The sequence below is a fragment of the Meleagris gallopavo genome, chromosome 10, assembly GCF_000146605.3.
Source record: "Meleagris gallopavo isolate NT-WF06-2002-E0010 breed Aviagen turkey brand Nicholas breeding stock chromosome 10, Turkey_5.1, whole genome shotgun sequence".
NCBI lineage: Eukaryota > Metazoa > Chordata > Aves > Galliformes > Phasianidae > Meleagris > Meleagris gallopavo.
In genome coordinates, this window is record NC_015020.2 from 11799623 (window position 1) to 11818205 (window position 18583).

The window sequence follows — 18583 nt, forward strand, 5'->3', positions numbered from 1 at the left end:
CCCATCAATTTACCAATGAAGTTTAGAAGAGCCAATATCCTTATCATTCCCGTCATCATGGCTGGGAATAATCTGCCAAATGAGCTATCCTTTTAGAAGGGTGCTATCATGGAGAAGTGCATTTGCACCTGCGAGAGCTGTGGAGTTATTTGTACTGTTTAGTGCCTAGCTGAAGTTGTTCCATCTGTGCATGGGTTGAACCCAGCCTTCCTCCTCCATTTGCAGAGACTCAGTGCCCTGCATCCTCACTGTGGGGCCTGGGAGTCTTGCCCAACCCAGCATTCACATCCTTTGTGTCCCCATCCTGCAGCTTGGAGGGACATGAGAGAGCTATCCTTGCCACCAAGGGCTGATGATATGCATTTCTACAAGTGTCACAACCAGATTTTGCCCTCAAGGATGTGGAACCCATATTAAAAATGCAGTCCTTCTCTTTGTGTTGTTTCGTTTATTATTATTATTACTTGTTAAAAGTCCCCCAGAAAACTAAGGCAGAGAAATGGAGCCACTTGCCCGAGGTCGCTTAGCAGCTGCAAGGCTGCCCTGATTTCCTGCTGTTGTGTCACGAGTGTGAGCAGCTCCTTGCTCTGATGACAGTGAGGGCTTTACAGTAAGGAGGAAAAAACCCATCTTTCAGCAGGCACCTCGCTGTGCTCCCAAGTGCATCCCACAGGGTGTGAGTGAAGTCAAGAGGCTGCTGTGGAAGGGTTGTACCAATTCTCTGATCACCGCCGGCTAATGACAGCCCCAGGGAGCCAGGCCCTCGAGTTGGCAGCCAGGAGGAGTGCACAGAGAGCGACAGAGTTGTAAATGCAGCGGTCAGAGCTCAGCACAGAGCAATTGCAGTGCTCAAGCTCATGGCAACAGTGAAGAAGCATAGAATCACAGTGTGGTTGGGTTGGAAGGGACTTCAAAGCCTCCCAAGCCCCACCCCTGCCATGGGCTGGCTGCCCCCCAGCTCAGACTGCCCACCCATGGCCTGGGGCACCTCCAGGAATGGGGCACCCACAGCTCTGGGCAGCAGTGCCGGCACCTCACCGCTCTGAGTGAACAATTTCCTCCTAACATCTCACTTAAATCTCCCCTCTTCTGGTTTAAGGCCATTCCCCCTTGTCGTATCACTATCAGACTGCCTAAAAAGTCGGTCCCCCTCATGCTTGTAACCTCCCCTCAAGTACCGTAACGCTGCAGTGAGGTCACCCCGAGCTAAACAAGCTCAGCTCCCTCAGCCTTTCTCCATAGGAGGGGTCCTCCAGCCCTTAAGAAGTCAAAGTGATTCCCCCATCCATCCCAAAAACTTGCATCCAAGCCTTTAGCCACCAAAAACCTGCTCTGATCGATCAGCTGTAACATGTAGTACTTAACTCCAACAAGCATGCGGCTGCTCCCCAGCAGAGAGAAACTGAGGCAAGCGTTGGGATGGGGCAAGCAGGACCTGGAGGATCCCAGCTCTCCCTGCGCCGCCGTGCATCCAGCTTTGTGCTGGCCTCAGCAGAAACCTTCCCTTAACGTAATTAAGGGATGAGCAGAGACGGCTGCGAGCGGAGGCGGCTGTTTATGAGCACAGAGAAGGAGGGCATGCCGGGAAGCTGCGCCGTCCTCCCGCTCGATCCCACTGCTCAGGAGCACGACCCCTGGGTGAGGCTGTGTGCAGTGCTTGGAGGCCCTCCAACTCCACTGCATGGGGCTGGAAGCAAATTGGTTGTGGTGGTTGTGGTATGGCATGAGATGCTTGCTCTTCCAAGGGCTGCGGGATGGAGGAGAAGCCCGTGCTTCTTCTCGCGACTGGTCTGAGCCCGCTTGTTAGACCTGGTCAATAGTTTGCTGTCAGAAGCGATTCTCTCATCAAATAGGTGTTGGGTTTTTTCCTTTCTGCCAGAGCAGAATTTTTCTCAGAATGTGTCAATTTTCAGCCAAATTTTTTGCTTTCGGTGCTCTTTTCTTTTCTTCTTTCTTTCCTTCCTTCTTTACTTTTTTGCCTGCTTTGAAGAATAGCAGAATAGCACTGGCTGTCAGCTCCTGAAGCCTGAATCTGAGGGCTCAAGCCAGCAAGGTCTCCTCGTACACTTTTGATTTAATGTCAAAAAGAAGTAGTGGAATAGAGGAAAGTTTTTAAGGGCTGATTTTCACAGGGAGAAAACGGTATGTGTTTAAGGGCTGTCAGGAAAGTTTTTGGAGGCTTAGACCTTATAGAGAGCCTGGGAGTGGCTCAGAAGGAGCAGTGCTCAGGGACAGGAGTGGCTGCAGCCAATTGCTGGTGACATCCAGTGGTAAGTGGGTTTATGTTTGGGCATGGGGCGCCTTCGTCTCTAGTTCAGCTCATGCATTGTTCACATTCAACACTAAACATGACAGCTTCATGATACAGTGGAAAATGTGCCATCTGGAGCAGTGCTTATGAAAGCTTTCAATCACAGAATCATAGAGGTTGGAAAAGACCTCTCAGATCACCAAGTCCAACCCCAGCCCACTCCACCATGCCCACTGTCCCTCAGTGCCACATCTCCACACTTCTGGAACACCTCCAGGGATGGTGACTCCAGCACCTCTCTGAGTAGCCCATTCCAACTCATAATATCCAACCTGAACCTCCCCTGGCATAACTTCAGGCTATCACCTACTGTCTTATCTCTGTCCTTTGGATAGGCTCTGCACTCCATCCCATTGGATCTGCAGTGGTGAAGCTTAGCTGGTGCAGGTGATGTCAACTCAGCTGCTGCCTCACCCCAGAGGAAACGAAGGGACCACTCAAAGGGACCATGGTCAGTGGGGATGTGCCCTGCAGCCCCAAGTCCATGGGCTCGTTGGCTTCACAGGGCATTTGGGTGTTGCCAGAGTTAATGCAGGAAGCGCGCGCGCCTCTCCCGTGTGTGTTTATGCATGCAAAGACGTGCCTGCTGGGGAAGGAGTGGAAGGCTTGTGATTTATCATTGCTTTGTAATGGGTGCCATGCTTCTAGTGAAAGAGGTCAGCCTCCCTGTGAGATACCAAACCCCCTCCTTATTAACGTCCTGTTAGAGCTAATGGCTTGGGGTAGGGCAAGCAGGTCTTACAAGGAAGGCATTAAAGAGCAGCGCTACTTGGAAGGGAAGCCAAAGAATTTACAGCAATATTTACACAGAGGCTCTCCCCAGAGATAAGGAGGTACACAGTCGCTCAGCAGATAAGCAGAGCTGTGGGACGAGGCGCAGAAGGCACTGTTGTCTGTTCATCCTGAAGTTCAACAGGAGTGTAAGCAAGCCAGAGCTGCCTGGAGTGGAAGGAAGGGATGTGGTTGGGACCACGTGTACCAACTGGGAGGACCCGGTGCATTTATGACCCGGATACAGCATTAGTTCAGTGCCTGGGAGCGAGGAACGGGACCAGCAGAACTCCATCATGCACCTAATGGAATCCCCAAACCTTGGTTTGAAGGCATGAATTAACTCCTTAGTGATTGCCATTGCTCATCCTAGTTGAAGATGGGGCGGTATGGGCTGAGTGGACGTCCCATTGCAGTGCTTTCTGTCCTGCTCACCATGTGCTTTGAGAGTTGCAGGCTAAGTGAGAGCTATCCCTACAGCAGCTCATGCTGCTGTCTTCCAGCTCTGGCTTGGAGCCCTGCCACGACCCTAGGAGCTGTGTACTGAGGGCACAAGGACCTGTTCTATGGGCTGGAGGAAAGCGGAGGACCTCCCCTCTCTTTTGTAGAGAGAGATGTGAAATCTAATCCTTTAACAAGTGTATTTGCTCAGAGCACAGGTCATGCAAAAATCCCCCCAGCTGGGGGGCAAGTGAGAGACTTGGGGCTCATTCCTGTCTGGCTGTCGTCAGGTCCCACCTCCCAAATGCTTCACTCCAGGCTCACCTTGTCACACATTTGTCTTGTTTGCCCCATTAGACCTGCAGTGCATCTGCATCCAACTGTCCCAAAGCCACTGGGCTTTGGATCCAGCCATATCTGCAACAGAGAAACCCAATAGCTCCAGCGCAGCAATCCATAACGAGACACCCCTGTCTGCTCTGTGCTCCTTCTTCCATCCCTGGAGGCCTCCATGTGCCCCCCATTTCCCTCCCAGCCTCAAATAACCCACGGCCACCACTTCATCTTGCACTCGGCCATGTCTTCACTCCGCCGACCTCCCCAGCCCCTAATAGCACTCGGACAGCGATCTCCAAGCACACCATCCATCACTTGACTAGCACATTATTTATTTACCATGGGGGAGAGAAGGGAGTTGAGTTGTCTGGAGAATGTATTAAATTTTCATTTGTTCTCATTGATTCCTGAAAGGAAATGCTGAGTTATGCCATCAGGGTGGACTAGTTACAATATAGAGAGTGTCTTCTATAGAGGGAAACTGGATGGGAAATGGGGACAGAGTTAAGGTTATTTGGAATATTGAAACTATGGTAATCATTTGTGAAATGTACCTGAGCATGTTTTCTCTGTTCCCCTTCTTTCTGCTGCAGCTCCTTGCCCAGATACATGCTAGACTCTTGCTGATATCCTTCGCCATATGGGACGTGCATGGTGCTGCTTCCTCCTGGCTGCCACTCATGGGGTTCTGCTCCGACTCCGAAGCTCCGTGTGTGGGAACTGCTCCTGGCTGTGGCTCATCTCTGTCTGCAGGAGCTGCTCGACCTCTTTCAGCACATCCCGGTCTGTTTGGACCAACCATCTCTTCTCCAGGTGTAGCCGCTTCCTCTCCCCTGCATTTCAGCTGTGGTAGTTATCACATTATTTATGGTAAATTTTCCTTTTTTGTTGTTTTTTAAGTGTATGTTAATAACATAATTTGTACAAAAATGACTTTTGCATGGGAATCCTTGTCATCCAAGACCTGCTCAGCTTCCTTCCCCAGCCAGAGATTGTGTCCCAGCCAAAAGGGATGATGATGGGTCACGTTTCTGTGCTTTGAAGCCCACCAAGGACTGACCTGGAGTCCAGAGAGCTGTGGGTGCCCCAGCCCTGGAGGCCCCCCAGGCCGTGGATGGGCCCTGAGCAGCCAGAGTTGGTGGGGGCAGCCAGCCCATGGCAGGGGTGGGACTGGACGGGCCTTGAGGTCCCTTCCAGCCCAACCATTCTATGGTTCTATGTCCTAGGAGTGTGGACTGGAGAAGATCTCATCTTGGAAGAGGCTGTTGCTCCTCTGCCCCTCCAGCCCTGCTCTCTGCCTTCTGGCACTGAGTCTCCTGAAATCAGGGAAAGGCAGTGCAGAAGGGGGGTGGCTTTACTCTGGTTTTATTTGTGCAGTCTGGAGGATAATCAGGGGTCCTCAAGTTTCTGTGGGAGTTGAAAGAAAGGACAGCACAGACTGGCACTGTTCCCAGTCCAAAATGTTTTTACTAATTGCATGCAACCTTCCTTACAAGAGAGAGAGACTGCAAATACCACAGGCAGTTTAATTACCACTGCTGGTTCACATTGATCTTATTTATGCTGCTCCCGGTGCTGTGTGTGCAGTGTGTGTGTGCGGGGCAGGGAAGGGCTGCGCGGGGAACTGCAGATGACTGGAATTGGGTGGGGAAATCCAAGGGACATGCATGTTTATTTCGGGTATGGGATCTCTCCAAAAAAGCATCACCATTTGCATCTGGTGTGCAGGGCAGCTGTGCCCCAAATGCCCTGGTGTGGGTGGGATGGGGGCAGAGTGAGGATGAGGATGGGCGCAGAGGATGCGCATTGCGGTGAGGCTGATGCCACCATGGCCAACTCGCCAGTGGCTGGAGGAGCCCTGAGCCCTGTTGGCAACCTTCCCTTTGCCAACCTTCCCCTCCTCGTTTCCTCCCCATCCCACAGTGGGGAGAAAGCGGCATGGGAGGAATCTGAGGCGAGCAGGCTGATGGCTGCCGTCCCAGTGCAGGCTCAGCAAATGGGGCTCGTGATGGATGAATGTGCAGGGCAAGAAGTAATAAAATGGGCCCCAGTCATGTAATCTTCCATTAAAATGAAATGCATACCAGAAATGAGGCATTTCTGCAGCTTGTACCATCTCCCACGGAAGATCATGAATAAAAGAGGCAAGTGTACTGTTGACAGATGCCGGCATGCATAAAGGACAGTTCCTATAAAGGCAAAGCCCCGGCTAACAGATGGACTAAAGATGTGAGATGCAGGAAGATTTACCAGTCTAAATAATTCAAGGGAATGTCGTATGGGGAGGCAGTGCTGGAGAGGGGAGCCGGCAGAAGGTACAGATGGAAAGGCAGGCCAGGCCTTTCCCACAAACCCATTAAGAACGTCGCTTGTCTGAGTGACAGTATGTTGCGCGCGGCACCGGCAGAGAGGGGTGGATTTGCCTCCAGCGCTCCTTCTGCAAGGTCAGGAAAGGAGTCAATCTCAGAGGCTGCAACTTTTGGAGGGCACGCTCTGCCTCCTGCAAGGCTGCTTCCTCTGGGAGGCTTGGCACGGCAAGCAGAAGGGCTGCTGGATCGGGATTTGGGAATGGAACGGCCCCAAATTGCTGATGGAGAGCTTCAGTTCCCACCGCTTCAAATCAGACCACGAGAAACCTGAGGCGGGTGCTGGGATGGATGGAGGGCTCCTATGAGTTGGTCATGTTTGTGCTGTGCTGAACGTAGTCCATCATGGGTTGGGCGGCTGCTAGTGCACATGGGGCTGCACATCGAGCTTTTGCAGCTGAAAACAGGAGAGCTGATCTCGTCTGCCAACCTTGGGCCCCCTTTTGCAACCTAGAGTCGGCAGGGCAATGAGAGCTGGAAGCATGGTGTCAGGCTCCCAGGTACCAAGCTGAAGGCAAGAAATGTCCCAGAAGAGGAAGTGTAGGATATAGGGGAGCTACTGCTCATCACCCCTGGGTGTGCCCTGGACCCCTCTCCCCTCAACCCCAGGTGAGCCTGGGGCTTGCTGGGTGAACATGAGACATTTTGGGAGAAGCAGGGAGATAAAGGGCAAGATGCAGAGGGTTAGATAGAAGTTGGCGGCAGCTGCTTGGCAGAGATTGTGCATGCTCTTCGCTCGGAGAGGACGCCTTCCCTGGGCTCGTCAGCCGTCTGCAGCGCAGCGATTAATCATTGGTGTCAGAATCCCTAATCCTATTCAATGGAAAACAAACAGCGCGGCATCCAGCCCTGTGCTGAGCCCAAGCAATTAGCATGTTTACATGGACTGGGAAAGCTCAACAAAGAGTGGCCAACGGGGGCCACGGGAAACGAACTCTTGTCAGCCTGCGATCTTGGAGAGCCTGGGGTCCCTGGGCTCTGATGAAGGCTTGGGCTTGGAAAAGAGGTTTGAAGGGGATGAGTGTGGGCGTCCTTGCTATCAAAAGTGATTTTTCTTGATAGAAGCTCAGAGGTGAGCAGGTGTAAGCGGATGCTGAAGTGGGGGCTGTATTCAGGTTGTAGGGTCAGCTCAGGAAATGGAATCTGGGGGCAATGGGAGTTTTGCTTGTGATTCGATCATAGAATCATAGAGCTGTTTGATTTGGAGGGGACCCTTAGAGGCCACCTGGTCCCACTTCCTGCACTGAACAGGGACACCCACAGCTCCATCAGGTGCTCAGAGGCCCACCAGCCTGACCTTGGCTGTCTGCAGGGATGGGGCACCCACACCTCTCTGTTCAACCTGTGCCAGAGTTTCACTAACATTGTTGAGTCAGCAGTGGGAACAGCAGGAGAAAAGGCTTTTGCAATTCCACCATACTAAATCCTTTCTCCAAAAAAAAAAAAAGTTTACATTTAAGTTTCGAGTGCAGCGTGAGAGCTTGGGAGACTGGGAGTGAGACAGCCCTCATGAGCACTTGGTTGCTCTCGAAATGAAGGGCCATTGCTGGGTGCGTGGCTCTCCTGCTTCCCTCCCAGAAACACATCTGATTTTGGGGGGTGGAAAAGGAGAGGATTGATTCAAATAAAAATGTATTTGTATGAGAAAAATTATTTCCTTCCATGAGAAAACACATAGTTTGAGGCAAATTTATGGCTTTGGCCTGGTCATTAATATCTGGTTGTCAAAAAGTATTGGTTTGAACAAAAATATGTTGTAATAAAAATGCATTGTTTTGAAGAAATTTATTGTCCCCATGAAAACCTATTCAATTCAGAAAGATATGTTGATTTCAATGAAAATCTATTTGTTTTAAGAGACAGACAGAAGTTGCATTCAGCTGAGAGCCGGAGGCTTCTCTCGGTACAAATCGCCCTGCAATGCTGCTGTGTCGGGATGGAGAAAGGCAGAGCCGCAACCGGACTGCAGAGGCAGCTCAGTGACCCAGTGCTGCCCCAGGCATGCGATGGGTGAGGTCTGGGGTCCCCTTTGGGCTGAGGGGAATTGTGTGGGTTTGCATTTCCCAGCCCTGCTGTGGGGTTGGCCCAAGGTGGGACTGGCTTAGGCTGTTCTGCCTAAGCCTCTTTCCCTGCCAGTCGGGACTAGGTAAAATTCACTCTGAGCTCAAAAGCCGTAATGCTGCCTTAGCTGGGATTATAAGAGGAGCCACCACGGCATCACCTGAAATCCACCTCCCGGTGCCTTCCGTTTAAAACAATCAGCACTTGTTTGCAGTGGGCTTTTGCTTTCATTACGCTCCAACTCTGCTATTTAATCAGCTTCTTCCTTCCTCTGTTTGTACAAGGCATCGCTAGCCCATATTAAAAGGGGGAAGGGAAGGCACAAGATAAAATAAAATCGCCTACCCAAGAAATGTCACTGCCTCAGTGTTATCCCCTCCCTGCCAACATGCGCTCGGGTGCTGGTGTCAATGGAAAGGTTGCCTCTGATTAATATTAATAAAGAATTAGAGCTGTGTTTGTCATGATCACCTCGTTTGGTATTGCTCTGTGTGGCAGGTGAAAGCAGAGGAAGGAAGGGAAGAGGTCTGCGTGGCATTCATTAATCATTTCATCAGGAAGGAGCTCAAAGCAGAGCCCTGCCTTAAGAAGGGCTGCAGGCAGGGATGGGGCTGTGCCGATCCACACGGTCCTCCTCTGACCTCCCACCTGCCCAGCTGCTAAGGTACCTCTAGGATCTGGGGTGTTTTGGTGCCCAAATGTGGGCTGTCTTGGTCTTGGATGGGCCAAGCTGATGTATGAACTCCTGTTGTAGGTCTGCCATTGGTATCTACAAACCAGTTAGAAAACAGACAAATGACTCTGGATCCTTAAAGAACATCTTTGGTTCCCCTTTGATTCAAGAAACATTGATGAGACCAATGTCTGAGCAGCTGGGTTTTTCCCTCTTAGTCAGTAACCCTCCTGCACACTGAGATGCAAATCTCCTTAGAGCAAGGACTTCTGCTTGGTCTGCAGGTGAAGAGTGACCAGGAGCTGGCGGGTACCAAAGCCCCAGGAAGGTGTGTTCCACCTCCAGGATGAGTATGGTAGGGATGCAACTGAACTGAAAATAGGTATTCGGTCTAAGAGAACTCCTTGACTTCCAAAAGGTGGTTTTTTCCACTGTAAAATAGGTCACCAAATTGGAGGAACCCAGATACCCTTCCTTCACTGGCTGGAAAGATGTTGTAGATGAACAGAAACAGATAGTAGAAGGCTTGAATTCTGTGTGGGCTGATGCTAGTATAATGGCCTAACGTGTACAATTAATCTAGCCTTTTAGCAGTATTTTATTTCTTTAACATGTAGAGATTCCTGTACATCTTGTCTTGTGTCCACGTCTGTATGTGTCCAGAACTGGTCTGTGCTTTTTTTTCTATCCCGTATTTTCTGAACACAAGACAAGAAAGAGTTGCACTCTTACATCTTGTAAAGAGTCTTTGCGTTAAGAATTTGCAGCTCAACCTTCTTGTTCCCTTTTCCTTCTTTTTGTTTGAGGATGCTATTTATTATTCAAATGTGGGAAGAGTCGAGCCAAGTGGTGCATTGCTCTCATTAATTATTCTCTGGGATTAAGGAATCAGTTAAATCCATATCTCCCTTAATCCTGTTTTATTAATTTTATATTCTTGGCAAAAAAGAAGGAAAACAACAATCCCCCACCCTCTTTACAAAGGGATCATGCAGCTTTCTGCTGGGACCCTGAGAACAGGAAGTCTCTGGTGTTCCATGGATGCTCTTCTTTTTAATTTGATAAAATAAATTAGCACAGGATTAGTGCTTTCCTGCGTGGGCCTGCAGCGTGGCTCAGCTGTGGTTGCTACCTTAGGGGGTGGCATTAAGCATCGTTCTGGTTGCACAGAGGTGAGATGTGAGAGCCCCAGCCAGTTTGTTGCTGGGAAGGAGAGCTTTCTTCTTAATAACAGCACATCTTGCAGCCTTTCTTCCCCAAGAGGCCTTCGTAAAAGTGGCTGCCTTCTGCCACGTACAAGTTTTGTGTTTGAGGAGATTTGATTGCTGGGAACGAAGATTATCCCAGATTGGTGTGGGATAAGGCAGGAGAACGGGAATGTGGAAGGGGAGCTTTTGGAGCTTTCATCTCTTTGTGGCAGAGGTGCTCCAGCTGATGCATCAGGACTTTGGTGACCCTTCTGTCATGAGAATGGGGAAACCAGGCTGTAAGGGAGCAGCCTGTAGCTGCAGGGAAGGCTTAGTAGCCTCCAGCCTGCTTGTTTTATGTGGCTGTAAGACAGAAGAGAAAGGCCACTGGTGGTGTGTGGCCACATAACCTGTTTCTTGGATGCAGGGGAACCCACACTGGATTCTCATGAGCAGGATAGAACCAGCCCAGAAGGGAGCTGGGGCTTGCAAGGCTCAAGGAAGTATCTGGTCCCTCACCCAGGACCAGTGATATTTGGGAAATCCCTGCTATTTCTCTATTTAAATCAGAACTGATAGGACAGTGCTCAGAGCTCTGCACAGGAGAGCATGGGGCTGATGAAACAGGTTGCATCAAAAACCAACCAGCCATCCAACCAACCAACCAACCAACCAACCAACCAAACAGCTAATGCCTTCATGACCGATAATTTCTTATCCTTCTCTTGTCTTGAAGATGACCTCAGCCAGCACCGAGCTGGGCTCAGGGGATGCAATACTATTTAACTTTACTCTTTGATTAAGGAAAGCTTTTAAAGCAGAATTGTGCCTGAAGAATTGCCAAGTGTTTTCTCCCTAGAGAGGGTGCCTTGTTTGTCGATAATGACAGGACTTAGAAATGAGTCTGCAGCAATGTTGGCTGGGCAAGGTCACAATGGAGAGGGGTTCGTCCTTTAGCAGGAACTGATCTTCAGTCCACCTTCAGCTTTCCTGTGAAGGGCTGTGTGGATTATCAGGTGTTGGCAGATAAATCCCATCAACACTGGGGTCACTTCTGAAAGCTGTTCTTTCTTTTGAGGGTGTCTTTGGCTCACGAAATCTCTTCTGGCTTCACCTGAGCACCTTTGCTGCAGAATAAAGGGACACACCAAGAGTGGCTGGAGTTGCTTTTGGGGCTTTTTGTTATGGAAATTCCCACAGTTTCAGCCATCTGAGAAGTGCAGAGATTTTTGTAGAAGAATTTCATTTTAGCGTAAAAGAAGGCAGAAGCTGTCAAGACCCTGCAATAACAGCAAAACATCTTTAGGACTGTATTTATTAAAGATCCCAAATCTTCTTCTGTCTTTTCTATTCCAACCAGGGATTGCTTTTCTCCTGCAGTGTATCTGCTGTGTTTTCTTGTTTGTGAAGATTCACTAGATAGTGGGAAAGCCTATTCATATAAAAACACAGTTGCATTGGATGAAAGGTATAAAGCAAACGACCTCATTTGTTTTATACAGTCTAGGAACAACTTCCTAGCTCGCTGTGTTAGCAAGAGCCAGCTCCTTCTCGTTCTGCTGTTAGTGGAGCAGGCAGGGAGCAAGAGGATGTCCCACTCCCAGGCGTGGGGAACACCCTGTGAACACAGACTGGTGTTCCACGTGTACTGGGACACAAATAAGATTCAGGCAGGATTTTGTGGCTTGATAATTCTGGGCACTATGGAAAATCACTGGGAACCTGGAAAGTGCCAGGCTGGCGTTGAGGAAATCCTTATCTCAGATTGAAAGGCCCAAAACTGGACAGATGGTGGAGTGGGACACATGGAGCTGTTTGGAGGCAAATGGTGCTCTGGACCTGAGGAAATGTGAGGGAATCCTCTTAGCCATGCCAATGAGTTAGGCTTTCCTTTGCTCCTGAGATCCAGTGTTGGCTGGGAGGAGTTTTTTTCAGTGGTGTTTGGGTAGAAAATATAATTGAGGACTGATGCCTGGTAGGGTTGGCAGAGCCTTCCCTCTTGTTGGGAACACAAACCATAGAAAAATGTGGGCTGTGAACACTACAAGAATTTGCTTCAGCAGTCATTTTCTTCGGGGAAAAAAAAAAGAGCTGAGGAAAAGCCAAAAAGACGTTAATAAAGATTTCAAACAGCATTCTGCTAAGTGCCCCAGTGGTGGCTTGATCTCATTTCCAGTCTTTTCGGTGAAAGACCTCTTTTAAGTTAATTTGCATTGCGAAGCATCACTGATGCTCTGGTGAAGGAGACCTCGCACAACCATGCACAAGGCAAGCCAAAAAAACAAAGGCGTGTATTTCAAATTTGAGGTAGGAATTATATACACTTAGAGTCATGAACTCTGGGTAATAATTGAAAGGTCAGATTGATGAGAGCAGCCTCCGAGATACGATTTCTATGACAGCTTGATGGATGCCCCACTATCAAGGTGTGCTTTTAATCATAATCTCATTACTCCACTTCTTATGGTTCGACTCACCTAAACTCATGGGAGGAATCAGGGGCCACCTCTAAAATGTGAATCGGCTTTTATTTGGAGAAAGAACAGTTGAGTGGCTGGGAGGACAAAAAGGGAAGGAATGAGCCAAAAAAAAGATGTTCCTGGCTGAGGATGAGTCAAGAGCAGACATGGAAGCAACGCCTGCATGAGTGGTTCTCCAGCTAGCTCTCCACAGGCTGGAAATGGGACCAGTGGAGATAACCTGACTCAAAGGAGGGAGACTTGAAGCTCTCCCAGCGTGAGCACGTGTCATTCCCACAAGGCTTGCTGCATTGCTGCCCTAGAGAGAGTGGGCATGGGGCTCTGGAGAGATGATCATTACAGCTCTCCCAAGCAGGAGAGGAGCTTCATCTTGGGGAGAATTCACGTGCTCTGATTTATTCGTCCAAAATCCATGCTGAAGCTCTTGGTTGATGGCCAGCTGTTAAAATGCATGTGTATAGATGGAGAACAGCAGCTTCTAGCTGGGATCGCTGAGACCTAGAGAAGGCCAAAGCCTTCTAGATTTGCTGCATGGGAATTAAAAGATAGAGCTGAGCTCTGTGTCTGCCGGGCCCCTGTAGCCAATAAGGCACTGCTTCTTCTCATTGCAGTAAATACCAAGTATACTCTGGAAATCCACCACTTCCACTGGTCCATTTGTAACATGGCTACGCAGAAACTGCACCTCGGTACCACATCAGTGGGAATGGGTCCTTTGGCCATGTGCATTTGGCCATGCCATACCAGGGGGCTGCCTGGCTGGGAGCAACCCCAAAAGCATCCTTGTGGGCTCCTCCATCAGAGGTTGGTGCTGAGGCCAGAAAATGCTGGGGTGGCACCGTGCAGCCCATCAGCCAATCCTGCAATTCATCCTCGTCTCCCTTGAACCTCCTGGAAGAGTTAGTATGGAAATTTCAACCTATTTTTAAGGGTTATTTTCACTCAAGTGAAATCTATCAAAGAAGGAGGGTTATTTTTACAGCGCGCAGCAACTGCCGGTTGCCATGGCAGCGGGCCGGGCGAAATGCAATAAAGCATCCCTCTGTTATTGTAAACACAAAGGGAACCACTGGCACTGCAAAGAAAGGCTATTGTCGTGGTGGGAGGAAGGCAGTGCTGTGGTGTGCCCGCCAAGATCTGGTCCCAGCTGGGCTTGGGGAGCCACGTCCTGGGAAGTTTCATGGGGTTCTCTGTGCCAACATTGGTCTGGGATCCAAAAATATTGAGCAACTCTGAGCTCCCCTCTGTGCATCTTAGGGGCATTGGTACTCAGCCCGAGCTGAACTTTTCCCCCTCCTTTGCAAAAAGTTGGAAGAAGTTCTGAAAATGTGTCGCCTAAGGAAAGGGACAGGATGGGGAAACCTCTGCATTTTTCAGCCTGACTTCCAGGGCAGGGAGCAGTCACAGATGGTTGTGAGGTCACTTCTTTAATGTGTGGGCAGGCTGCAAAGAGTGATTCTGCAGGTGGTGACAGGGCTCATCCTCTCCATCTCTTTGAATGTTTCTGTGCATTTAGGTGCCCTGTTTGGCTGAAGCAGCTGAATGCATGTGACTGAAGTGCTTCCTGACACTGTCAAACCATGGATACATACCAGCAGCTCCCAGAGAGGTGGAGGATGCCCACTGGGATCTATCTCATGACCTGTGGCTGTCCCCACCTGAGCAAGCCCTGGGGTCTTCCAGCAGCACAAGAAACTGCATCAGCCCCTCAAGGTACGTGTTTTGTCCCATCAGCCTGTACTGTGTATTGTGGTGCCTTCCATGCTGCTGCTGTGGCTGAATGGAAGTCATATGGCTGCCCCTTGTTTCCCTTGGTCACGAGATGCAGGCTGTCATAAGGTGGCACATCTTGGGTGCATAAGGATCTGCCTGGGTAAGGGGAAGCCCAGCAGAACTGTCTTCATGTGTGGAGCTCTCCTAAAGTACCATGTGGGTATTTTCATCTTTGACTCTTGCTGAGGTGACCACTAATAAGGTGGAGGGAGAGCAAGAAGACACAGGGTCTGACCTTCCCACTCTACAGACACCTCTTAAAGACCCTGATGTTCTTCTTTAGGGAGTTCTAGGCACCCAGAGCACTTTTAATTTGTAAGCATCTTGAACCGAGTACCAACACCCAGACCCTGAAAAATGCCTTGCCATTTGTCTCACCCTAGCAAAGTCACTGTTATCTTGGGGTTGTCACTTTGCTCTGTCATCAGACAAAGCCAGTGGTTGCCCCATCACTGAATGCCAGGAGAGGAGCTGGTGTAGGAATTGGTCAGAGGCAACATTCCCTCTCCTGTCTTACAGCAGAGACATCCCCATGTTGGCCAATCCCTGCAGGGAATGATTTTTGGAGATCTGTGGCCTGTTTTTTCAGCATCTCATAAACAGGGAAAAGAAACAAAGGCAAGAATTGCCATGCGACAGCATGTGTATAAATAGATCCTTAGGAGGGTGAGACTAGCAGGAGGGAAGAGATGGAGATGATTTCTATTTCCAAAGGAGCAGCCTTGAAGCCGCTTGCCTTTGTGCCTGACCCTTTGGTGTTAGGTCACTGCTCCTCGTGCCCAGTGCTCGCTTATCCAGGAAAAGATTGTATAGAAAACTTGCTGCTTGCCACGAGAAGGGAGGTTACTCCATGTTTTAAAGAGGTTAATGGCTTTTTTTGTTGCATAGTAAGGAAAAAAATTATGATAATGCTCAGATGGAGCTGTATCTCATCTAAAAGGGTTTCTAATTATTGGGTTTAATATAGAATTATTAGAAAGTCAATAACCAGGGCAAGTGGTGATCTGGGAGTCCCTCAGAAGAAGGAGTCGAGCTGGTGATGCAGCCACTGGATTTGTTAAGGCCATCTTAGGGATGGTGGGACCCAGGGTCCTAGAGAGTCCAGGACCATGTGTGTCCCATCCCATGGGGTCTCCTCCCACCACCCCTCTGTAGCTGTGGTTGGAAGGACTGAGGGCACATTGCTGTGATGGCTCTGATCTCAGGTTCCTAATTTGCAATCTGGGGGCTGTTCTTTATTCAGTTTTGGTGTGACCCAGCATGGTGACAGCCACTTCTTCCATCTTTATGATGAACCCTGCCTGAAATACCAGCCTTGGCTGTGCGTGATCAAGCTGTAGACCCCAGGGAACGGCGTGGAGCTGTATCAGGGGAGGGTCAAGGTTGGTGTTAGGAAACCAGAGGGCAGTGGGCATGGAACAGGCTGCCCAGGGCAGTAGGCACAGCACTGAGCTCCACAGGTGCTCACGGAGTGCTTGGACAACACTTTCAGAGTTTGAATTTTGAGTGGTTCTGTGTGGATCCAGGAGCTGGACTTGGTTATCCATGTGGATCCCTTCCAACTCAGGATGTTCCATGGTTCTATGATCTCCAGGAGGTATTGAACCACACTCTTGCTGAAGGGCAGTGTTTTCACCGAGGTCTTCTCCAAAGCAAAGTCGAGGAGCTTTTCCTCAGTGGACTCAGGTCTGAGCCCTCCCCATGTCGGCCCACCACAATAACCTGGCAGAGTGCTGGATGATCTCCTTGAGATGAAACTTAATTCACAACTCTTTAGCCCAAGGTTCTCATTCGTAAGTGGCTCGTTATTAAGGGGTGAGTACATGGCAGCTTCATTCTTTAATAGCATATATAGCGTGTTACACTTTACAATGCATTAGCAATAAATGCTTAATGGAAGAGGCTATATCAAGCTGTTAGATAGAAAGCCTATTATAAAACGTGGGCTCCTGCTCAAACAATGCATGCGTCTGTTTAACACCTGATGTTAACTCAGAAAGTGTGTTAGAAAGCACCACTCCTTGGCATCGAGAAAATAAGAAGCACTTTATGTATTAAAGTGTCACCAAAATTTCCTCTCTTGTTTAAAACATTCTCAAGAAAATGTTGTCTAAAAGGTGGCTGGCAGAGATGGGAAGCCTGGAGCAATGCGTCGGGAGCAGGGCTGGCAGGGGAGCAAGTGCTTTGTGCATTTCACATTCACAATCTCTATGTCCAGAGTGCATGCTACACTTTGCAAAACCCACAATGGCTTTGGCACCAATGGAACCAGACTGGGCTTCTTTGACTTTCAAACAGAGCACGACTCTTCAGTCCTGACCCCTTTGTCTCCTTCCAGTGCTTCAGCAGTTAAATGAAAAGTGGTGGTTGAGAAGATGAGAATTAAGTTATTAAAGCATCTGGACACTTTTAAGAGGATTGCTGAGTGTCGTAATACTCAAGATTGACTTGAGAATTTGGGGGTGGATTTGCAGCTGGAAGAAATTCCTCATGTACTGTATACCTGCCCCCTGTGTATATGTTAGCATACTTGGCACAGATGTCTCTTTGTTTCCGTACAGGAAACTAATTGCCTTTCTTGTTTCAGTCTGAAGTTTTCCTGTGTCATTCTGTAAATAATGAGAGGCATTTCTCAAAGTTTGCCAGGCGCCTTTGTCTCTCCTGACGGTGCTTCAGCTGCGTGCCCCATTCCAGAGGAGCATCCCCTTGCTGGAAACCCACTGCCATCTCACACCTCTGCCCTGGCCCTGAGGTTTGTCAGCTGGGAGAAATCTTGCACGGCAGTAGGGAAGAGAAAGCAAGAGATGAAGGCTTGAAGTGAATGACACGCTTTGCCTTGGAGCTCTTTCCAGCTTCCATTTTTTTATGTGAATTCTTGCTCCAGAGATTCAAGTCCTTTATTTATCCTAAGCAGTACCCAGCACAGCTCCTGCATGATTGTGATGATGTGCTGAGGGGGAAGGGGCACTTTCTCATCCCATGTTCTGACCTTCTTCTGTCCTTCTGTGCTCCTTTTAGAGGCTGAATTTTCAGTATGCACTCTTTCCTTGGCCATCAAATACATACTCCTGAGGTTTGAAGAAGTACAGCAGAAGTTCAGGGCTTGAGATGGAATGAGAAACAGGCAATGCTGTGATGGAAATCCAACTCTCTCCTCCAGGCACCAAGTGATGGCTTGCTACTGACCTGTGAGAAAACAGAAATCCTCAGAGCCCTACCAGGCTGGGAGCTAAAGCAGGCACAGGCAGAAACAGGGATGAGAGAGCCTAGAGCTAGCCTAAATCTGCGCCCGCTGCTCCCATTTGATGTGAAAGAGAAATTCAGGTCAATAATGAGAGCCTGGATGTGGTAGTGGGGAGGGGTTTACAATCAGCAAAAGCACCAAGAAGGGCTCATGGTGCGGGCAAGGCTTGCTGTTTGCTGTTTGAAGCCCTCTGGGTGGCCAGGAGATGCCCTCATGCCCTGCTTGCCCTGATGCGCTCCCACCACTGCTCCACTTGTGTGCTGGCGTTGGCTGAGCCATGCCTCAGTTTCCCCTCCCAAAGAGCAAGGGAAGGAGCCTGGGCAGTGAGGAGACAGCACAGGGCTCTGATTTATAGAGTCATAGAATCATAGAATGGCCTGGGTTGAAAAAGACCACAATGTTCATCTAATTCCAACCCCCTGCTATGTGCAGGTCGCCAACCAGCAGACCAGGCTGCCCAGAGCCACATCCAGCCTGGCCTTGAATGCCTGCAGGGATGAGGCATCCACAACCTCCTTGGGCAACCTGTTCCAGTGCATCACCATCCTCTGAGTGAAAAACTTCTTCCTAGTATCTAACCTAAACCTCCCCTGTCTCAGTTTAAAACCATTCCCCCTTGTCCTATCACATTCCCTATGATTGAGGATGTGCAGAGTGCTCTGCAAGACTTTATTGGTAACAACATATGGACATCCTAAGCCAGCTCAAGCCAGCAGTTCTCTGTGAAGGATTTGGCCTTGACCTTTATCGTGTTTCCCTTGTCACTTTTGGATGAGAGGCACTGGGACATGGTGGGTACTTCATTGCTTGGGGCTGTCACATCAGCTGCAGGGTGAGGACAGTGCAGCGTGTGACAAGCCGGTGCCATTACTGCAGATCTCGGAGGCCGCTGTCAGTCAAGATCTGCTGGACAGGCTCTGCAGAGCCCCTCAGCTGGGCA

At 49.5% G+C, this 18583-nt stretch overlaps 1 long non-coding RNA gene across 1 annotated transcript in view; it reads left to right on the plus strand.

Moving 5' to 3' along the window:
* LOC109369250 overlaps window positions 1-15582 on the plus strand; it is a 62294-nt gene extending 46712 nt beyond the window's left edge. Inside the window, exons 4-6 of the long non-coding RNA XR_004160771.1 lie at window positions 4453-4729; window positions 8083-8235; window positions 14143-15582. This is a non-coding gene — a long non-coding RNA (uncharacterized LOC109369250). The remainder of the gene's footprint in view (window positions 1-4452; window positions 4730-8082; window positions 8236-14142) is intronic.
* The last annotated feature ends 3001 nt before the right edge of the window (window positions 15583-18583 follow it).